Source organism: Aythya ferina (genome assembly GCF_964211825.1).
Source record: "Aythya ferina genome assembly, chromosome: 2".
Lineage (NCBI taxonomy): Eukaryota > Metazoa > Chordata > Aves > Anseriformes > Anatidae > Aythya > Aythya ferina.
In genome coordinates, this window is record NC_140297.1 from 78,471,669 (window position 1) to 78,496,549 (window position 24,881).

The following is a 24,881-nucleotide window of genomic DNA, read 5'->3' on the forward strand; positions in this document are numbered from 1 at the left end:
ATATGGGATGCTTAGCATAATTTCTATATATAAAAAATGGTCTGTAAATGTAGATTTTTTTTTTCTCTTTATATTCTGTATGTGTTCCAGCTTAATGGAGCCACATGCATTTTACCAGAGACAAGAAGCAAGGCTGATGGTGCTGAATTCTTGCATTATCCACTCAGAAGTAGTATAACAGGCACTCATTAAAGGTTAGAGTTAAGATTGCCTATAAAATATACCAACAGCTCACCTCTGAAGCAAGTTCCTGATTGAAACTCTCCATAAAAAGGTACCTTCTAGATTCTTCTATAGCACACTGCATGGCTATATCTGAGCTCTGATTATTACCAGTGCAAGTGATTTCAGTGTACCTTGCTAGACTAATTACATCTTTTTGTTGTAAAGGGTCTGGGGGGTACTGATGAAGGTACCTAAAGGCTTAGCAGGCTAAGGACCCTGGTAAATGTATAGCAGTGGATTAAAATGCAATTGCTGAAGCTGATAACATCACTGGATGTCTCACCATTTTTCTATCAAATACTGCTACTCCAGCACAGATGCAACTGACCTGTATTCCAGGGCTATATTTGACTGTATTCAGCCAAATGTCAATGTATAAATGTATATTCATACAATGCATACATTTATACATTTTAAATTACGTGTATTTTTTTTTATTTTAACATGCAAATTAATTTAAAGTTTAAAATTTAAAATACATGTAAATTTATACAATGTATAAATACATTCACTGTATTCCAGGGCTTGATGATAATAACATTTTCTTCAGTCCAACTTCAGGTGACACCCAGTATCTGTTAGAGTGCGCAGGCCCACTGTAAACTGGGGAGATAGAGAGAGAGAGAGAAATATTCCTGCCCAAATCTGGAAAAGGATCCTACGTCATTGAGGAAATAAGAAGTGTTTTTAAGTTCCTGTGCTTTGGCATTACATAGCTTATCAATATGTATTTGTCTTTTTATTTGTGTTTGTTTGTTTGGTTGTTTTTCCATTTAATGCTATAGTAAAGGCCAAAGTATTTCTCTCTTATGACAGAGATAGATGTCATTAAGTTCTGAGGAGTTTTAAAAAAACTCCTGATTTATTTTGTTTGTTTGTTTGTTTGTTTGTTTTTCATGACTGATAGTTATAAAACACACTTGCTAACTTTCTGCATTTATTTCATTTTTGTCTAGTGTGGGTGTTGCATACTTCCAAAAGAGGATAGAGGGAGAAGACAGTCTAAAGAAAGGGTGGTGGGTGAGAAAATAACAGAGGTGGGAAACAGAGAGAAAATGATAACAGAGGTGGGTAAAAGAAAGATTCTTAAGTCTTAAGCTACACCAATATTTTAAAATCCATGTTAAGAACATCCCAATACTTTAAAAAAAAAAAAAAAAAAAAAAAAAAAAAACCATAATCTATTTCTACCCTCTCTATTTTTGCCTGAGGCATTCTTTGAAGTACTAGCTAATAGAAATATTGTAAAATATTATATAGTATTTCAAAATAAATATTATCTACAATAACTAGTGTATCATATATATAATATACAATAAATGTTCTATAATATAATAAATATATTTAATGTAGTATTGCATAGTATTTAAAAAAAGGTGAAAACTGAGTTTTTGAAATAGGTATTTTATTCCAATGCCAGAAGCTTTAAAAGAAGCACCAATGCCTCAGGACCTCTAAGATCACATAAATTAGCAGTCCTGAAGATGCAAGATGAAGAGAGAGATGTAGAACAAATAAAAGGCAGGATTAGCACTGAGAGGTTTAAAGATTTGTGGATATTGACTTTGAAGAAAAAATGAGTTAGGAATAGTAATATTTTAAAGGTGAACTAACAGTCCCAACAAGAATACACAGGAAAGTCTTTAGTGGGAGGGTAAAATAGAAGTGAAAACAAATTCATACAGGATAATATATGGAAAGTGGCTACCTTGCATAACAGCATAGAGACCCTTTCTGTTAGATTACAACTTGTTATTCTTGGTCTCTTGAAGGTCCTTCTTGATGTCTTGGCATCCTTTTATTTCTATTTTCTGCTGCCTTTTGGTAGTTAACATTCAGTTAAATCCTTCCTTGTGTCTTCTCTTTTCTCTTGCCAAGGAAAGCAAGAGCTCTCAAGAGCTGTCCTCTTTCTTGGAAAAGGATCTCTCCATTCTTATTTCAGTTCCACCCCATCTTCTTGATGAGATGTTAGTGATTTTTCAGTATGGGCAACTCCTTTCTTTATTTCTTTTTGTCTTCTTTGCACCTCTCACCATTTTTTCTTGAAACTCATTTAAGAAAATGGAAGAGCTGAATAAAGAGGTTAGATGAAATGACCTCATGATACTTCAACTCTTCTTCTGAAGACTGTGATTTGAATCATAACATTTAGAAACCACAGATACACTTACACTTTAACTTTTATGGCTATGCTCTTTTCCAAGTTTCCTTAAAAATATTGAGAAACATCTGTGATTCTCTGCGGGAAACCAACCAACCAACCAACCAAAACCAACAAAAACAAAAACAAAAGTGGGAGTCAATTGATCTTCAGGCTAAAATACATAGCATTCTACCATATTCTGTGCTGTTGAAGGAATGTAGTGACTATACACTCCAAGGCAGTATCTTAATGCCTTAGCTTTTTTAACGTTGTGTTTGTTTGTTTGTTTGTTTGTTTATATGCATTTTTAATTCTGAAATCTTATACCACTCACTGAGGAGTGACAAACACAAGTAGAGATTTTTTATTTTAGAAGATGTTATAGTTTGGAATAAATTTCTGGCAGTTCTCAAACAGACTTTTCTGTGCTACTGCCCACAACAACAGAATGGTATTTTGTCATAACATTACTATTTATGAGATACACCATCAAGTGTAACATTCTTGCCCAAACATATATTTGGAAAACAAGGCTTTTACTTATTTATTTGTTTATTTATTTATTTATTCTGTTCATCCTGCCTTGATATATTGATATATTTCAATGGATCCATTGAAGAAAAAAATAGTGACAGTACTCTTTGTTTCCTCTGTTCAGCTTTTAAGTGTAATCCTTTCTGCTAATTACACAAAGTTTTCACACAGTTGGGATTTTCTCACTGAAAAAGTACTGAGATTAATTTGAGAGAAAACAAAGCTTCTTCGCTATAAAGTAGATGTTATTCTTCAACATGCTAGTGTGTATGCTGGTAACATATGCTAAATAGTATGCAGCTAAATTTTCATTTACTCTCAAAACAAAGACGAAAATAGGAATACTCAAATGAAAACAGTCGTGTATGTTATCTGCTATCACTGTGAGGACATTACACTGAACAAGCAAAAAACATAGCCTTGATTATAGAGGTTGATTGAAACATTTTTTTTTTTTTCAGCAGTTTTGTTTGTATTTAAAACTCACCCTGATATTTCAATGTGACTGAAAAAGTCAAAATAAATTCACAAATCCACTTTTTCTTATTGGTGTGACAGTAAAGACATTTCATAAAATCCCATGGGATGTTTCTGAGAAAACTCCTGGATATGACACACAATGATAATAGATAAAGCAGCAATAGATGAAATGGTCATGAACAGAAAGAAAGTGATTTTGTGTTTAAGATGCATGGATGTTGATACTCATTTGCCTGAGAAGTTGATTAGACCTCATAATGCAACTGGCACATCAACAGTCAGAATTTAGATGTATGATTATATAAATATAAAAGTGAACAAGTTTAAAACATCATCACTGTGATGAGGTTGTTATAATGAAGTATCAAAGTCCATTTATAATAACTAGACCAAATCCAGAATACCAGCGTATGCACTCTAGGATGTTTGCTCTCCTTTGTCGTTGAGGCCTCAATACTAGCTGCTCGCTCCCTTCTTCTCTTTCACAAGTTCTGCTTGAGGTGTGGCCCTCTGGATCCTTTCACCGTCTCACCATCTTCTGCTCTCTACATCCTGCAGTCCCTACAAGATCCTCTCCTCAAGAGACCCACGTGCTTCCCAGGAAAACTGAAGTTTCCTCTGTTTCAGAGGTGCTTCATTGGGAAACACAGAGTCAGTAATCAGGCTAACAGGGACTTCTAGAGACTGTCTAATCTAGCAGACTGTTCAGGGCTTATTCCAGTCAGGTTTTAAACATCTCCAAGGATGGTGATTCCACAGCCTCTCTGGGCAACCTTTTACAATGTTTGATGACTATCGCAGAAAAAAAAAAAAAAATAAAATAAAATAAAAAATCATATTTGATTGTTATTTCCTGTATTCAGTTTGTGCCACCTGGTGCTTCTTGTCCTGTCACTGGAACAACTGAGAAGAGTCTGTCTCTTCATTATTTTCTCTCTTCTACCAGGCATTTTTGCACATTGATAAAATCCCTCCTCAGTGTCACCCAATCCACCCTTCAAAAAGGAGTATAACACCACTGGGAAAAACTGATAATTCAGTGTAGAGGATCTCACAGATTGTTTTTTTTTTTTGTTTGTTTGTTTGTTTTATTATTATTATTATTATTATTATTCAAATCCATTAAAACACCTAGATGAGGTGTCTTATCTGACTGTTTAAAATATGACAATTTAAAAATATTTGCAGCCCAGAAAAGAAAGCCAACCATACTCTAGGCTTAATCAAAAGAAACGTGGTTGAGGAAGGTGATTCTCCCCCTCTACTCCTCTCGTGAAGCCTCACCTCACTGCATTGACTCAGGCTGTCAAGCACAAGAGAGACATAGATGTGTTTGGCTGGGTCCAGAGGAGGGCCACAAAGATGATTAAAGGGCTGGAGCACCTCTCCAAGGCTGAGACAGTTTGGGACATTTAGCCTAAGAAAAGAAGGCTCTGGGGGGACACTATAACAGTCTTCAAGTACCTAAAGGGGTACTGGAAAGACAGGGAGACTGTATCAGTAAGTGTAGTGACAAGACAAGGGGTAACAGTTTTAAACTAAAAGAGAGAAGGTTTAGATTACTTATAAGTAAGAGATTCTGTACTATGAGGTTGGTGAGGCACTGGAATAGGTTTCCCAGAGAAGTTGTGGATGCCCCATCCCTGGAAGTGTTCCAGACCAGGTTGAATGTGGCTTTGGGCAACATGGTCTAATGGAAGATATACCTGCCTGTGGCAGGTGGGGTGGTAGTAGGTGGTAGTAGGTGGTCTTTAAGGTCGCTTCCAACCCAAACCATTCTGTGATTTTATGATTCTATAAACGATTAGTTCTCTCACTAGAAGACATGTGTATGTCCAATCAGACCAAATCTTCCCATAAAACTTTTTACTTTCTAGTAAATACATATTAAGAACACAACTGTTAAGAATCCTAACCTCCGGTTAGGATGTCTAGAAAGACTTCTTCAGCTTCAAGAGATGCATGCCTATTGCTTATTTACCAAAGGAGATTTTTTATAAGACCCTAATAGCTAGTACCATATTAATAATGTACCATAAAGTACTAATTAGTAATAAACCATATTAATACTATAATTATTATGGTGTTATAATTATTAAACATAATTATCTTTATTTTACTTCAGTCTGATTAAATAATAATAATAATAATAATCTGAAGAAAAAAAATGATTAATATTGGATTTATTATAAACGCTTCAGTTTTCATGAATAGAGTTCTCCAAATATGCAAAGGTAAACTCAGCTATGCAAAGTTGGTGGGAAATAACTGGTTTTGCAAAGGTTAATATTGAACAGAGATATTACTATATTATATCAATTCTTGAGGCCTCCATAACTATTCTAAATGTGATAGAAATACAAGTTTAAGAGGGTTCCAGGTGCATGCTTCTGTTTTCAGCCATGATCAACTGATTACTCATCATCATCTGTTACAAGCCAGCTGTCAGCTCACAGGGAGATCATTGAAGTTAGTTTGGCTGAGCAAACAGAGTTATTTCTGAACTGAATGCCAATGGGTTTCCAAAGCAGTGAAAGTAATAAAAGTGGTGATGTCAGTACCAGCAATCAAGCTGTAGACAAGCATTATTTCACTGCTCTAAATCATATTAAACCATCACTTCAATTAACAATGAGACAATTTCTGCTCCACAGGTTCAAGCTTCTGCTTGTATAGCAGGACAAAACTATGTTATTAGTAGATCAGAAACAGAGGGGAACTGGTTTCAAGAAACACAGTTTAATGGCTTAATTTGTCTACTTTTATTGAAAAGAGAAAAATATATTACTAGATTAAATTCAGTGTTTCTTTTATTGGTTTCCATCAGTCTTTACAGTGGAAGCAGGAAAAAGGTTATTGCCACACGTGTGGTAATACCTCAGCAGATAGAAGTACCTATGCTATTGTCTATTTGTTCTGTAAATGTAGATTCACTTAGACACATGTTCCTGTAGATCCTACTCATGAATGGCAACTCTAGTGCTTTATTTAGTAAACAGTGACCACACTGAAAGTGCATACAGCTTGTATAATTGATAATTATTTCCATCACATTCATATTTGTGATTTCCAAAGAAGCTGCAGGTTGTCTGGAGTTGCTGTGCATTTCTCAGCTGTGTGTTTGAAAATGTCAGACACAGTAACAAAGTTCTTAAATTCTGCCTCAACAAAGGAATACATTCAGGAAAATCCAGCACCTCCTCCTGTCATGAGTCACCATGAACAAGACTGAAAGCAGCAGGTCACAGGTTAGATAACAGCAAAGTGAGTTTGAATCAAAACAGTTCTGAAAACTTGTATCAGTATGGGACTGTTTAAAGATGAAATTCATATTGAAGGTCAAAAAAAATGTAAGTCTGTAAAAAGAAATGAAAAAAAAAAAAAGCTTGACAAATATTCGAAAACAACTTTAAACATCATAATTCTGAGGTCAACATCATAATCCTGTGAATAGTCTGAGTCATGATTTTTTCAGCCTGTAGGACTGATAGCTCTACAACTCTAATATGATCTGTAAGTTTCTGTGCTATTGAAAAAGGAGTATTTATTACTTTCAAATGCTTATGGAAATGTACTTTGTTCATTACTTTTCTAAAATAATGTATCGATATACTAATTTTTCTTAGGGCTTTTCTCTGCCACCACCATTGTAAAGGTCAAAGTGAAAGGCAAGATTTTAGTATTAAACCAGGAACTACTGTAGAAAAACTAGCATTAACTCTCTCCTGTTGCACTGAAAGTCCATCAATGCCAACAAATCTATCGGCCAGACTTTGAAATAACAGAATATGTAAAATATAAGTGTTACTGAACATGCTTCAAAAATAATCTCTAAATGTTATTCATTTAGATTAAACAACCATCTGGCTGTCTTCTTAAGAACTTGACCTAATTGCAAGGTGGTCATTTAGCACATGCTTCAGAGTGATATTCAGGTAGATGAGGTTACCAAGAAAAACATCTGTTTTATATCACAAATATTAATTAAAGTTAAACAATTAAAGCAGTCATGTGCCTCTGGGATTTGTATGGAATCCCTCATTAAAATTCCACAGACCAAATCAAGGTATGACTATAATTCATTTTCATGCCACTGATGAGGCTTATTTGCTTTCTTGCTACTGCTAAATCATTCCAGTAGGAATCCTACAGACAGCTTAGCATAATCAAATATATTTCAGTAGTCTAATACCATATGTAGACACAAGAAGGAATTATGTTCTTTAAGGACCAGTAGTAAAACAGTGATGTACAGAATATCCCAGATGCCCTTAAGACAGAAAGTGCTTGAGAAGTTTCTTACTTATCTTTAGTAATAACACTTATGGTGTTTATCTTATATCGGTGTTATTGAGTATTGTGCAATGAGAAATGGCAAAGGTTTTTCAGTATGTTTTTTACCTTGCCCTGTCATCTTCCTTCTCAGATAAGTGGCTGTAAGAATGTGTTCTTTTAGAGGAAGAAATGAGTAGCTGTTTCTGTCCCCCACTTCTTGCTCTGTTGAGCATGTAGTTACAGGGCAGTGGCATTCCCAGATACAAAGTATAAAGCAATATGTTAAAAGTCAGATAATTCCATAGCAAACAGTTGTAAACATTTTTAATAAAAGTAAATAGAAATTACAGGCTGAAAAATAAAGTCAATAGATTTCTGTTCTGCTTTGATTCTTGTTCTGTATAAATGGACAACTAAGCAAGATTTAGCTAATATTAAGTAGCTTCTGAATGCCACCAAAAATGTATTATTAAAATAAAAAAATGAAGTTTGAATGGACATATTTTAACTAATTCTAATAACATAAATAAATAAATAAATAAATACATACATAGGAGCAATTGTCATTTGGAATAAGTATTGTCTTTCATTGCTCTGTATCTTTTGCATCCAGAAGACCTATTTCTGAGAAAGGAGCAAGAAAATTCAGAATAGACATCTGTATTTGAACTTCTGCTTAGATGAAGTTTCTTTGATAATCAGAAGACAGGATACATCCTGAACCACTGGAATTCAGGCATTTTATTTTTATTTTTATTATTTTATTATTATTTTTTTTTTTTGTCTGTATGTTTCAGCTATGGAAATTTTCATAAAGCCATATCACAAGCCTCAGTGGTATGCTGATACTGGTATAATAATATATTTTTTTTCTTCTAATGAATCTTTTGGCAGAAAATAATTACGATGTGGCACAAATGTAGAGGTTTTTAAAACCAGTTTGGAGAGTTGAGTATATTAATGTAATTGAATGACTTTATTATTACTATTCTAGGACAGCAGGATTCCACTTATATTCTTGGAAGTGTTTAATTCTTTCCTGTTTCTTCTTTGTCCTGTCAAATAAGTCATAGTCATCTTTTTTTTTATTTTTTTATTTTATTTTTATTTTTTTTATACAGTAGTCCTTATTATGCTTCTAATGTATAGTTAATGCATTAGAATTAATGCATAATTCATGCATAAAAAAATTATTTCTATTTGCTGAAAATATGTATTTTAGGGCAAATAGCAGAGTACAGTGAAAATTCCAGGTGAGAATATGTTGTTGTTTCTATGATCTACATTATATAAATTATATTCAGGCTTATTTATTGATTTATTCTTTTTTTTTTTAGGTTTTATCTATTCTTCATTAGTCCTGTGGTTCATTTCTAACTGTGCACAGTAAGAAAATGCTTTTGCTGAGCAACCTAGAGAAGCACACTGATCATTCTTTTGATATATTTAAAATTCAATATGTGAATACCATTTTTTTCTCTCCACTGGACACTTTCTTGCATTTATGAACAGTAAAATCTACATGCCAACATTTTGCCCACTTCTTATTATGTCTGAATTTATGTAGAATCTTTTATATCAATGGAAGAATTCAACTCACAGCTACATCATTATAGGACTGTGAGTAAGTTCAAGGACTCAGTATCCTTTCTGTAGCTGATAGCTTTTTGTTCTCTAGTTTACCAGGTGATTTTTAACCATAGATAAGTTTTTTAGGTGTGTGGTCTTTGATTGTGCTTTTTTTGTTGTTGTTGTAGTTGTTTGCAGAAATAAAATGTCATTTTGTTTTTAGCTTTCCCACTGAGTTCTGAAATATTTAGCAAGCCAAATACATAACTTTGGATACTGTTGCCCAAGGAAGAAAACTTCACATGCCAACATGTAATAGGAACTATTTTACTATTTTTAATGTTTTTTTTTTTTTTTTTTTTTTTTTTTTAATAGTTTTTCTGTAGTTTTCTTGCTTGTTTGATTACTTTTGGTCCGTGAGTCAATGAGTGACTAATGTAGAAAGTAGATGCTCTTAGAATCACTAAAAGGGGCCAAACAGCTGTGTCACAAATTCAGAAATCAAGGTGTTTCTGGAACTAAAGAAATATGACATGATTTTTCTGTTTTCTGAAAGTTAGCATGTAAGAAAAACTTTTTATTGAGCACTGATTATTTTACAGCCTATGTGGCAGGCATATCACAAAGCTGGCTTATAAAGAGAAGATAACATATTCTTATAACATATTCTTATAACATATTCTTAACACATTCTTAAGAAAATTCGTGGTTCCGGGCTATTCAGGATAAAAAGTGCATGTGCTATCTTCAGTCTTGAAAATCTTTACATTGCCAGGAAGTAAATAGACTTTATCTATTGTGAATAAAAGGAAGATTCTATCTTATCTAGGTTTCCATTTCACCTGTCATATTTCAGACTTGTCATATTTTTCTTAACAAAAGGTATCTATCCCTTCTATGGAAAAAAAAAAAAAAAAAAGGAGGAGGTGAGTCATTGGTCGTTGGGTCTTTGGACAGTGTATCCCCCTGAGTGCAAAAGTATGTGTCTTCTCATTCTGTACCACCTGCATGAAGTGCCAGACAATTGCTGCCATGGTTACGGTACTACTCACTGGCTCTTTTTTCTGAATATTGTCTGCCTACATTTTGCAGTGTTGAGTGGACTGCTATGGATTATGGTTCTTGCGCAAGAAAGCGAGTGGCACGTAGTAATTATGCTGGTATGTAAAGGATATTTCAAGTGTGTCTTGTGCTTAAAATAAAACATTTTAGTAGTTTAATGCAGAGGGAGCTCTTTTTTCTATCTTTTGAGAGATCCCACTAAATGAAGCATACATTTTCACTCAATGTCCAGAATAACAGCACACAAAGTAGAGCTCTGTTCATCTTCCATAGCAATAAAGAATACAGCACAGAACTTAGGTATACTGTGGCTTGAATATGAATGGACAGCCACTTGTCTGAGCTTGAGCAATTTTACTGAAACTGATTGTGTCTGGATAGGCACGAACCAGGCTTTACCAAGACCTATCAAAATCAAACACAAAACTTTTGTGGCTATCTATGTCTCTGGAACAGTATTAAAGATTAGATAAAACAGACTTGCTCATCCTAATTCCAAGATAAAGGTAGATAAAGTTATCCATCAATTTGTAGCCTCACTAATGGTGCTAACAGCCCTGGGACCCATGACTGAATCACTCATGGGCTGACCACAGTCCTACATACCAATAGAAGATCTGTATAACATTTCCTGATATGAATTCTCAGACCATCGCCACAAAGTTAATGGCTTTCGTAGCCCCAGATCTTAGAAACCACACAGTACAGGACTAAGTCTTGACAAGCCAGAGAGCATAAAACTAAAGAATGGAACCTTTGCATTAATAAGTCTGTTGAAGATATGCGTGTACATATATATATATATATATTTGTACACATATTTATGTATACATATATACATTTGCATATACATATACACACATAAAATATCTATAATGGAACTATTAAACTGAAAAGATATATTTGTTTACATAATACATTGTACAAAAGCACATTTTCTGATGCATTTAATCTAATCTAGATGTAATCCTTTTACTTAGTTCTGTCTGTTGAGCCTTTTCTACTATTCTGTTTTGTTTTCATGGTTGGAACAAACTAAATTATCATGTCTATTTCTTCTTTCATTGGGACTAAGAAAAGGAAACTTTCTTTCTGAGGCAGACTATTACATTTTAAAGCATATATTTCCTTCACTGGTGGCTTTATGCAGAAAAGCTGAGCCTGCGGGATAAGAACCAGATGGAAAAAAAGTTTGGTAAGCTGTTCCAGCTTTAACATTCAGTACATATTCAGAAAATTTTTGATGAATTCGCACAGCTATAGGGAACAACATATATTATGATGTAAATGCCATCAATATGACATATGCTTAAAGTTCTGTGTATAAATAAATAAAACATATTGAAAAGCCTGCTGCTTACCCCAGCTGTTTATTTCTCACAGTGTATAAATGCCAGAGAAAAAGGTTTTTTTTTTGAAAAAAAAAAAAAAAAAAAACCTGCTTTTGCAGTGTTTTCATACCAAGTTTGAGTCATAAAGCAATTAGTAATCTTAAATGAAGATTCTTAGCTGGATTCAGGTCAAGTCCCCTGAATGAATTTCTATTTGTGCTGGAAAAGATGCAAAACCTTTTAACATCAAACTGACTGAAAATGACAACTTCATTCAAAAGTGCATCCTGACGAAAAGATGGTATATTTTGGCAGGACATTTTTGGGAACTGATAATGATAATTAATGGATGGATGGATGCAGCTATTCAATACCTTATTGGGATCAGTGGAAAAAGCTTCAGGGGACATCCACAAGATCTACATATATTCTCAAAGTCAGTTGTCTTTACTTTGTCAATTCAGTGACTGAAAAAAGGAGTAAGTACAGATAAGTATGAAGTAGAAAGTAGGTAATTGTTATCACTTGCTGGAAAATGCATAACAACTGACAAAGAATACCCATTAAGAGAGTTATCTGTAGTAGTTAGAAACAGTTATAAAAAATAAAAATCCAGTTCTTCAGTTTTGAAATAAAATGTCAATACTCAATAACCACAAGTTTAGGAAAAACCTTATTCTAGCTTCTTGATCTTTCAAAGAAATTTAGCTTCATGTAAATGTTCTGGAAACAATGGTCATCTCTTTATACTGAAATTGGGGTTTAGTCAAGTTTCTTTGAAAGAAAATGATCCTGCTGCTGAAAGTCTGGGAGTTAATGACTAGGTTCTTTGTGGCTGATTGTTTTCAGAAAAGGTTTGAAGTAGCAGAACTGTTTTTATCTGTTGTTGTTGCTGTTGTTTTTTTCCCAGTAGCGGTTCTTCATTCTAACTAGGTGTATTTGCCTAGCACAACCTTAATCACTTTGTTTATTTTTTAGTTTCCACTTTTTTCTTTACTGGCAGTGAACTAGGTGGTCCAGAGGTATCTTCTGATCTAGATTATACTATTATTGTATAAGATTTCTTGTAATCATAGTTACATTTGGAGAGTTCATCATCAACTGGATTTCCAAGTACTGTCATCACACAAATAAATAACAATACTGCCAAAGCACTGTGGTAAATATATAAAAAAGCAAACAAAGCAACCTTGAAAAAAATCTCATCATTTCTTTGCAGAGAAAGATAAGTTGTTTATTTTGTATTCAGCTGGCAACAGTGAGTCTCATTTGGAGCATGAAGTTTCAATCTCTTTGCAAACAAAGGATAAAAGAGTTACTTTCCAGTCTGGATATTGATTATGGTGACCGCTATATGATTCTTTATGCAGAGTATAACAGAAAATAAAATTTTACAGCCATCTTTCTCTTCAGACTCATGAACCGTTGTTCTGGCAGAAGTGAGAGAGTAAGTGCAAGAGTAAGAGACTGCTCCCTTGAGCAGCAGGTCAAATTTATTCAAGATTAAATTGTCCAGTAGTCATGGCCTAATTTTAGGCTACTAGTCATATTTTATATTGTATGATCAGAACAGTTTGTATTTTCTTCCAAATGATGATTGAAAAGAATTTGTTTCTCAGAAAAGCAATTTATGTAAAGTTGACATTAATTGTGTTTAAATAGCAAAAAAATAATTCTTCTTATTCTGAGTTTCTACCTCTTGGATCTACTTATGAGCTATATTAAATGCAGGAAAAAAAAGTTGTACGTATGGATTCATGTTAAGAGATTACAATTCAAACACTTCTTTTCCTCCCTTCTTGCTATTATAGGTACCAACTTATTCCTCTCAGCCTAGAACTAAGATCTTACAGCTATAAAATCCATCACGGAATCTGTCAACATGTTTCCTGAAAGCCTGAAAAGAAACTGAGTATTTTAATGTCTTAGATGAGACACATCAAGATCTCAAAGATGTTTCCAAACGTTTGCAAGTTTCCTGTATCTCTTTTACAAGAAGCTACCATGTTTTCTGTGTAGGGAAAATGTCAATTGATGACAATGTTTTAATTCTTTTCAATAAAATGAGAGATGTTTAGAGATACAGAAATCCCAAACTAGGTATTTCAAAGGAGAATAATAAAATGCTAGCCTTATTTAGAGAAGAATCAGCAACACAGGATGTTTTCCTTTAGAAATTTTTGACAAATGCCTTGTAACCATAGAAATTATTTCAGAGACAGCAGGAGTAGCTAAAATAGATTAAATTAATGTGCTAGGCTCACTTTTTCACAGCATGTTTCACTTTAATTGATTACACTATAGCCAAACTTAAATTACTAATATCAGTGCAGATAGAAGAAAATGAATATTTAATAAAATCCATTTGCGCAGTTGTAATAAATTAACCTATTTGAATAAGCTATAATTTGCAAAAAGCTTTTAAAGAACTTGTTTCTACCTGGAACATTCTGTTGTGGAACCCTTAAGTATGAAAAGAAGAGCAATACATAACAATTTAACAAACTAGAGAAAAAAAAAATGCAACCTTGTATTCATTATTTAAGGATTCAATATGATATTTCTTTTGGAAAATATTTATCACCTTACTAATATTTTGCCCTTGGTTTTCAGCTGCAAATGTTCTTTAAATAGATTGGTGGAAGAGGAAATGAATGCCCAAACCAATATCCATTCAGTTTCAGCTGTAAAATGGGGGAGAATTAGTCAATAAAAACCTGTAATTGTGATTAATGCCTATAGCTTAGCACAGATTTATGGTTCGTTAAAGTACAGAAGCTTTTCTTTGCAGGTAGTCTTAATAGAATAAATCCATATGTGTCCCATGCAATGATTAGAGTTAGAATAATCAATAAAGGAATTAATTTTGACAGGCTAGATTTAGTGTCCAATCATGAAAGGAAAATTAGAACGTGATACAGGAAAACCTGAGTAGCTAAGAAATGTAAAAAAGCATTCCAGCAACAAGGAATTAGAAACTAGAGACATGATACGAAAAACAGAGGAAAGAATGTTTCCTCATGAAGAATGCTTCATGTTAGCAAAAATTCAGGCTGATTCTCTTAATTTTCAGAAGCCAATTTCTCATACTCTACTTTACTTTAGAAACCTACTTAACTTTTGTAGGATTTTCCTTTTCTTATTCTTTGAGGAAGTTAATGGCCTTGGCATAAACTCCCATTGACTGTGATTTAGCTTAGAAAATACTTTGTGAACATGAGCCTCAGAAAAATCTGCTAGTTTATATCTTCACAATCTGTGAACCCAGCCTTTGTTTCATTGTTCGGTCTTTATTTCATTATATTCATCTAAGTAATGACACATCATCATTTTAAGTTTTTTGTTTGTTTTGTTTGTTTGTTTAGTTTTCTAAAAGATACTCTTCTCTGCCTGATTTGTCCATATAATACCACTGAACTTTAAAATGAGAGAGTGAAGCAAGCAGATGAAGAACATATGCTTTACTAGGTTCTTTCAATTTCTCTGTATTTTTGTTTGTGTATTGCTACACACACCTGCACATGTCAGGACAGCAGTACACAAGAATTCTAACTCTTCTCAAAGACATAAAAGGAATTTACTCATAACTTTGCTGCTTTCACACAGTTAAGTATATCCAGTAAGGATTTTTACTGGGCATTGAGAGATATTAAAACAATGTCCAGATGATTAGGTAACCCACCTATAAAAACTGCCATCATTTCACCAAATTAACAGTATTGGTTAGTCCATTTATAGCTGTTTCATCATCAATGCCACTTCATCATTCATGAATAACTGAGCTCTGTGATTTATATCTTACAATGTTTCATTTCTGATAGTTTATTCCTGACCAAATGTTGTTTGCTAGACATATCTTTATAGAATAGCTCGAATTTGCATAGTTCTTTCTATGAAAATACACTAAATGCAACTTGTTAGTTGTTTTGTAAATATCTGTTATTGTATTCATTTGTTTTGTTGTGTTTATTGAGGAAAAATAAGGAATGAACTGCAACATGTACCATATACATAAAATGGTAAAAAAAGATCATCTTATGATGGAGACATCTAACTGCATAAAAAATCTTCCACCTACATGTGTCTTATTCTCTGTTATTTCAGTACAGGTATGAAATGTAGATATGTACATATATCTACATATATGTAGATATCTACATATATGTAGATGTCTACATATATCTACATATATGTAGATATACATATATCTACATATATGTAGATATATCTACATATATGTAGATATATGTACAGGTATATCTTGATCAGGACACTGAGAATAGCTTCTCCTTACCTAACCTAGGTGTCCAAGTTGTTTTTCCCAGTATTCAGATGAGGGCATTGCATCATAGGCAATGTGCAAGTTAGCCAAGTCTAAAGAAATGCCATGCTTGATCTGACAATATGTCTTGGTGCACACAATCAGAATAAAAGCAACCATGGAGATTGAATATAAACTGTATGTTTATTTTGAAGTGCTTTAAGCATAAGATTGAAGACTTTACTGCAGGACATATGAGAGCTATTTTTTAAATAATGAATGTTTTTGCAACATTAAAATATAATTACAGTTCACAAAAGTGAGTAGATTTAATTGAAGGATTTCTACTGAATTTCAGTAAAGTCTGTAATATATATATATATATATATATTTAGTTACATGGGTATATATTAAACTAATTAAAAAACAACCACTTCACAGATCTAGAAGATATGTTCAGTAATATTGAAAAAAAGTAGAAGCAATTTTCCTAGGGGAAAAGCATATGCGATTGAAGCCACCACAGCCATAGAAAAGCATAAGAAGAACATTTTTTTCTAGAAATTAGATGTATACAGCTGCTTCTGAGATGCTGAAAAAAAAAATTAAAAAATCACAGAAATGTTGTTTATTATTATTATTTTTTAAATATTTAACCAATTACACATCAGGGAAACTATTCATGGCCTTCACATTCCTATTTATTTATTTATTTATTTATTTATTTATTTATTTATTTATTTATTTATGACATCAAGAAGAAGAAGTTCCCATCTTGTTAGATGGACAAACAAGTTGCGTGTGAAAAACAGCTAAATGCAGCTAGTGATTTTCTGTCCTGCTAATGATACTACCAAAAGAATGAGCAATCAATATCATAATCACTCAAAAATCACACTACACAAAGTGGATATAAAATATTGAAGAAAAACTAAATTATGAAATGCAGCCATGAAATACAGTGAACATTATGGGACTTTAAATGAGGGAAAGGTAGTGGAGAAGAGACAGTAAGTCTTAAGATCCTGCTTAGTGTTCCTGCACAGCAGCTGTTTTTCAAAAGTTTATGCTCCACTTACGAATGTTAATTGTACAAGCGAGTAAAGCAGAGTTATTAATATACACAGAATAAGAACATGGAACTATGGGCTTCTTGTCTTGCTAGACACAATGCCACCTACATGTATCTGTTCAGACTCCAATCAAAATTATCAGTAACAATCTAACTGAATACTTTTTACCAAACCTTGGAAAACAAAATCAGCTAAAGGGAAATCAACAGATTTCCACAGTACATCCTGTGGGCTCACTTTTGAGCAGCCAACTAAGCAATGTAAATGCAAAAACCTTTATATCAAAATAAGAAGCATGGCAAATCAGAAACTAGAACATGGCAAGACTATTAAAAGCAATGTAAATACCTAAATGTGTATAGTATCTTGTACTTTTTACTTTTAAATTAAAACCACTTGGAAAATATATAATACAGCATAGTGAAAAATCGTTAGATTCCTCTCTGTGCATTTCTTATGTAAGTGAAGAAATAACAGGGTTGAAATATATAGAAAAAATGTTCAATTTTTATGATTTAACAACAAAAAAATCTGTTAAAATTTAACAATGAATTAATCATTTAAAAATCAGTTTATCATGAAAAATGGTTTAATATAAACAGTGGAAGAGATACAGTGTAAGGAAGATAGGTATTACCATTACTATTGTTGAAACTCACACTCTTTGTAATTCTACTATTTTATCTTTTATAAACTAATACATTTCAAAAATCTGTTTGAAAGTAATGTTATTGAACACTATTATTATTATTATTATTATTATTATTATTACAAATAGACAAACAAATAAACTTCTGTCTACTTTATACCACTGCTATTTCAGGCAGGGATTCACAGTTTGCCTCTAGTCTATACAAATAACATCAGTCAGAATTTCAGGAGTTGGCATGGAGTAAAACTGCAAGAGACCAGGTGATCACTATTGTAAAACAGAGAGTGCATTAAAATCTCTTCCATAGTGATTCTGTTCATTTCCATATATATAATGATCCTGTTCATTTCCATATATATAATGATTCTGTTCATTTCCATATATATAATGATCCTGTTCATTTCCATATATAACTTTTTATGACAGTATGTTTCTTTACTAGTACCATTCATCCTCAGTGTGGAAGTCCAGATAAGTATGTCTAGGAAGCAAGACAAAATTTCAAGTTTCATCCTTCAAAAATTTGAAAATACTGACTAAAAACACTGTAATGTAGAGTTGCAAAAGGACTTATAAGGTTTAGTGAGTTGAGTATCCAGACTCTCTACCAGGATATCTTTTGTTTTAGCTAGCTCCATTGTATTTGTTTTAAAGGGTGTTGGGTTTTGGTGGTGGTGGTGTTTCTGTTGTTATTTGAATTAAATTAGAAATTCTATGGGAAATTCTATGGGAAATAGAGTCATATGTAGAGAAGAACCCCCGTAGTACAAATTTAATTGACTCCCATTATGAATAAGCTGGATAATTTAGAAACTTGTATCTGTGTAAAATAACAAAGTAGGTTGATTATAAGGCAGAAACTGAGGAAAATATGGATTATTTATTCAAAGAAAATCATATTATATTTTATTAATTAAAAAATAATAATAGAGGACTTTTTTTTTTTTTTTTTTTAATCTGTTCTTTTTGATCATTGCTTTTCCACTAATTCATAGCAATGTGTTCTTCAAAAACATTTTTTTTTCCTAATTGCTATTCAGTGTTAAACATTAAGTATCTAAATAAATGTTAAAAAGTTGAGTGGAGGGGAAGAACAGAAAAATTGGTAGCAAAGTAAAGCTAAAGGATCCCAACATGGAGATGACAGATTAAGTAGGAAATATTAAAGTAGTAAACGAATTTAGATTTTATTTGGCCAGTCCATTTCTTGATGTGAGACCAAAAATATAGATTCAGATGTTCATCTTTTCCTTACATAAAAAATGTGATATTTGTTTGTATGTTGTGCCTCTCTTTTATAATGGAAATAGTTGAAAAGCAGTGTAATAAAGGCTGGCTTGGCATCTTGAGGCTGGGGGGAAGGGAAGGAGGAAAATAAGAAGAGAGGAGAAGTGCAAATCTTTCTGTAACAATCAGAACAGAGAAGAGTTGTATGACTTCTCATTTCACATTTATTTGCAGGGATGGCAACAATCTTTTTTTTTTGTGTGGTATTTCCATCACCTGATAAAATTGCAGTGTTACGTTTTGCCATTACTAGTGATTGCAGTCAGATTCTGCCAGTTTTGGGGTGTGTATTGGGAAGGCACAGTTTGTAACCTCATTCTGTCACTTCTTGACTTGAAGTTTCAAGTAGCGTTAAGAAAATATAATGCTCTGTTTTTACGTAGTGAGCACATTATTGTTTTAGGTGATCTTTTGTAACATCAAAAATGGGGAAAAGAAGACTGTCACAGTTTGTAGTGTTAGAAGGGTTGCAATGTTTAAAAAAACATATATGCACAGTCTAAAATTTAAAAGTTCATAATGTTTATCACAGGAAATTAAAAAAAAAAAAAATAGAAATTTCAATGAATTGAAACCAAGATATATATATATATTTTTTTCCCTACTGAGGCAGTAAGCTTAGTTTCAGTGAAGGTAATTATTTTAGATTAAGCAAATACAATCAAAAATATAGAGATTACTTTTCCATAAATGAGAAGTGTGCATACATCCACAAAGGTATATGTCCAATCCATTTAAAGATAAAGGCCATAAACTTTAAGCTATCTGCTTCAGTCCACCATACTGTTACATTACTGTTTACCAGAGAACAAAAGCAAAAAATAAGCTTGCTAAATTCATTTTTTGTTGCGAATAATTATTGAAAATAAAATAAAAAAATAAAATAAAATAAAATAAATAAAATAAAATAAAATAAAATAAAATAAAATAAAATAAAATAAAATAAAATAAAATAAAATAAAATAAAATAAAAAAGCCACCATGCCAGATAAAATGCTTGAAGTCAATGTCAAAAAAGTTTTAGTTTTCATCACTGGATCTAGGATTTCAGTCCTAATTTTATAAACTGCAATAGTATCAGACTCACAGAATCAGACTCACAGAATTGAAGGTTGGAAGGGATTTCTGGTGCTTGTCTAGTCCAACAACAGGCAACCCTGCTCAAGCATGTTCAGCTTGAGCAGATTGTCCAGGATCATGTCCAGTCAAGTTTTGAATATCTCCAAGGATAAAGACTCCATAACATCTCTGAGCAACCTGTTCCAGTGTTAGATCACCCTCATAGTAAAATACAAATAAATACATACATAAATAATTATGTTTAGGTGGAATTTCATATATTTGAATTTGTGCCCATTACCTCTTGTCTGTTCACTAGATATCTCTAAGAAAACTCTGTCTCCTTTTTCTTTCTCTTCATTCTGGTATTTAGACTCATTGATAAGATCCCTCTGAGCCTCCTGTACAGGAAGAACAGTTTCAAAATCTCAGCTCTCTCAGCCTCTCATTGTATGAAAGACACCACAGTTCCTTGATTATTCTGTTGACCCTTTGCAGGTTAGTCTGAGAGACAGCATATAACCATAGGGCCTCTGAGTCCAAGAGACCTGGGCTGTTGTTTGAGAGTAATATAAATTTGCCGGGGTATTACCGGTTCCTTTTTCTGATCATTAGAGCTATATAACTTTATTGTAATCACAGAAACATAGAATGCTTGAGGTTGGAAGGGATGTCTGAAGATCATAATGATCATTAATTTACAATTCAGAAGAAAGGAGAGACAGCCACATATTAGAAAATACATGAAAGAACAACTGTCTGTGTTTAGTTGCTTATGTAAAGTATGTGGTCCATCTGCAGCGAGACTTCAGGAGACTTCTCCAGAAGATGTAGGGATTTTTTAAGGGATGAGTATATTTAAAGTCATCATGTGCCATGTATCTTAGCTCTGGATAAATCTTAGATATTTTATAGCCAGATGTGGTTTAATCTGGGTAGAGTTAAGTAAAGTTAGATGCTCTGACTTTATATAGCTGAAGAATCAGGGAGGTGAAGAGGAGGAAGGAGTCATATCATAGAATCATAGAATGGCTGGGATTGGAAGGGACCCTAAAGATCACCTAATTCCAACCCCCCTCCCCCCCCCCCCTCCCCCATAGGCAGCGACACCACCCACTACCAGGTTCAAGATCAAGTTGCCCAGGACTCCATCCAACCTGGTCTTTAACACCTCCAGGGATAGGCATCCACAGCTTCTCTGAGAAACCTGTTACAGTGCTTCACCACTTTCTAAGTGAAGAAGAACAGACTCTTCTCTGTTTGTGAGGTCTCAGCTTCATATAGGGTTACAACATATCTGGGCACTGCAACAGCTGGAATTGAAGCTTTCAAGTATTTTGCATCTGTTGCTTTACTATTTAATATTAATATCCTTATCTAATATACTTTAAATATTTTGAAACTACTTTTAAGTCATTTGTGACAAATAGATTAAAAAAAAAAAAAAGGAACTTTCGAAATTTGACATATCTTGGTGATGATCTGCAACTTAGTTTGAATGACAAATACACTATAACTAGAAAAATGAATGCAAGTCTCTTTTGAACACTGAAGCTGTGTTCCTTTTGATGGAGGGGAAACGAATAAAAGCAAAGACAAAAAAACACTTTAACTAATAGGCATTTCTATTACAGTGGTGATCTGTGGAAGGTATAAGCTGTTTCTGTAAATTGTAAACAGACGCCAGAAAGCAAACACCACTAAGGTTGCCTCTTGTACCCAGCTGATACTGTTTCCACAAATACCTAAATACCTGATTTCAAAAGTGTATCTGAAAATAATAAAATTAAATCTGGTACTTTTGAAGTATTGGAGGAAGTGCAGAACGTTAATTTGAAAGGTATTTATTTTATGTTTGAAATTTTTAAAATACTGTGAATGGTCCTCTCTTTTCAAAGAAATTCTTTTTACTCACCAACTGTAGTCCTTGAGGTATGCAGACTGGAGTGATTTTGCTACCTAAAGCTTGCATATGTAAATGATTTTAGCTTCAAGTTCTTGCATGTCAGGATTTCCACCTTTCTGTTAATGTTGACATAAAAAAGGAATGAGATACGATATCATATATATATATTTTTGTATACATTTAATCTTCATTTAGTTTATACACATACACATTATCATATGATAAATTACAACTTAAACTGAAATTGTAGTCACTGTATTCCTTCTACTGAGCATTAGCTCAAATCACAAAATCACAACTCCTGTGCAATATTTCAGTCTGCCCTAATTAGTCAGAAGATGTAAATAGAATGAATCAACCCTTATTTAAAAAAAAAAAAAAAAAAAAAAAAAAAAAAAGTAGCTGCTTGAAAGCTCCATGATATGAAAAAAACTTTTTTTTCTTAATTTTATATTTTAAATAAAATAATGCTTTGTTTTTGTTTTCTTTCCTGATTTTCATAATCATTACACATTTTCTGATTTCTCATTTGAGATTTCTCATCTGATTTCTCATTCTGTAAGTCCCAGGACTTTATTCTTTTGGAAGAGTTGTCAAAACCCATCATGCACAGTAGAACTCATCAAAAATCAGAATTAACTTTCCAGGGAAAATTTGCCAAATAAAAGTTTAGTTCCACTCCAAATTGGAATGGAAATCTGAAATTTTAAGATATCTTATGGAAAAGAATACAAACACACACACACACAAATATTTACATATAAAATATATATATATATTCATATCATTATGAATATAAATTAACCAATTTATTATACTATGAACTGAATTTGGTGCCAGAAACGAAATCATACCACCTTGTTAAACACATAGAAAGAACAACAAAATGTGTTGTTGTTGTTGTTGTTGTGTTTTTATTTTGTTTTGTTTTGTTTTTTAAAAAAGCTTTTTTTTGAATGGAAAATATAATAAAAATTTCTTCATTACTGACAGAGTTTCTCATTGCAATGAATCTCTTTTTAAAATGAAAAAGTGGTTCATCACTACCATGGCTAAAAAAAAAAAAGTTTCTGAGCCAGCATTTCTTCAGAGTCTTGTCCCAGTGGGTACCCTGGTCTTCCTCTTAAGAAAGAATTTGGCACTGCAGGTTACCCCAGCAGGTTATGAAAAACATGTTCAGATCAGCTTAATTTCAGCTTAAGAGGTTTTTTCCAAGGGAACAAGAAAGACAGGAAGCTTTTTGCCCCAGCGGGTTCCCTCTTGGAGCCTCCAAGGGCTATGCCAGGTGACCCTCCCTCCCCCCCCAAGTGACTGCAGCTTCTATCACAGTTTCATCTCTCCTTTGTAGATTTCCTCTTCAGGGAAAGAAGAAAAGGGAGCTTACCAGCATAAAAGAAGAAATCTGATGAAACCTGCTTTTATTTCTGAAACAAGGGGAATTGTTTTGTGTGGAGAGAGCAAGTATGTCTCAGCAGTGTTTACACAGAGCCTACCTACAATATTACATAAGAATGAGAGGAGGGGCAAAATAAATCCTTCTAGACTTTCTCTTTGCTGAAAGAAAGAAGAAACCTACACTTTTATCTACATTAGGGGTATATTTTCAAAAGGATGTTCAGAGATTTAGTTGGAGAACTTCCATTAGTATTACTGGGAGTTGAGAGACTTTTTCTTTGTGCTTGGCTTTGAAAATCATCTTCTTTGTGGTATAGACAGAGAGACCATTTTGCAGTCTCCTTTTCTTTCTCACTAGATCTCTTTTATTATAATAACCATTACTAAACAAACAGGATTTTGATTATGATCATTAAGGAAAATTTAATTAGTTTCTTCATACAGTATAAAATAATATATTATGTTAAGTAGTCAGGGGGTCAGAGTGTCCAGCTTTTATAACAGTAACTATTAAAAAGGAATATCTCTGGAATTTTATATACTAAAAGAAATTATTTAAAGATAAGTTAGTAATTGAAAATGGAATAGTGCAAATAGTTAAGACCAAAATATTTTAAACATTCTTTCTACACAGATGAAAGCTCCTTTTTAGTGTAAATACCTTTTAATTAAAAATCATCATTTAATAATTATGTTATATGAAGCTGCTATTACTGATATTAGCCTAAGGATAATTAGCTGTAGCTTAAAAAATGATTTATTTATTTTTCTTAGCCCTGCTAGTAAAAACATAATGTACTCTCAGGCATGTAGACAGGTTAAGATTTTGTTTGTCCCTCAGATATATGTACCATATACTTTCATTTGGCCTGGAAAATATACAGAATCTTCATAGAAAGGAGATTTTAACAGCAATAAAGCTGATTATATTTCTTCAAAGAGATCCTGGTCAATCATGTCACCTTAACTCAATGAGCATTAAAATGTTCAAAATAATTCCCTTTTCCTTGTGAGTGAAACATGAGATGAGAAGCAAGCAATCAGCTTGCTTGGTATCAGCCAAGGACTGCTCTGCTCTCCTCATGGTGACACGGAGTCTCATAACCAGCAAGAGCTTGTGACAAAACACTTTGTGAAGCACATAAAATATCTGTCATGTTGGAAAGAAGTAAGGCAAAAAGCAGGATTGCTACCCTGGACTTTCGGAGAGCCAACTTCAACCTCTTCCAGGACCTGCTTGGGAGTATTTCATGGGCTAGATTACTAGGAGGAAAGGGTGTTGGGCAACATTTAAATGACACTTCTTTCAAGCTCAGGATTGGTGCATCCCTAAGAGTAGGAAACTGGGGAAGGGGGGCAGGAAACCTGCTTGGATGAGCAAGGAGCTCATTGACAAGATCAAAAGGAAGAGGAAGGTCTATGAAATGTGGAAAAAGGGCCTGTCCTATTGGGAGGAGTATAGAATCATTGTCAGGGCCTGCAGGGGTGCAACAAGGAAGGCTAAAGCCCACCTAGAGGTGGGCTTTGCAAAAGAGATAAAGGATAATATAATAAGTTTTTTTCTTTTTCTTTTTCTTTTCTTTGTTTTGTTTTGTTTTGTTTTGTTTTGTTTGTTTTTTTCTTTTTAAA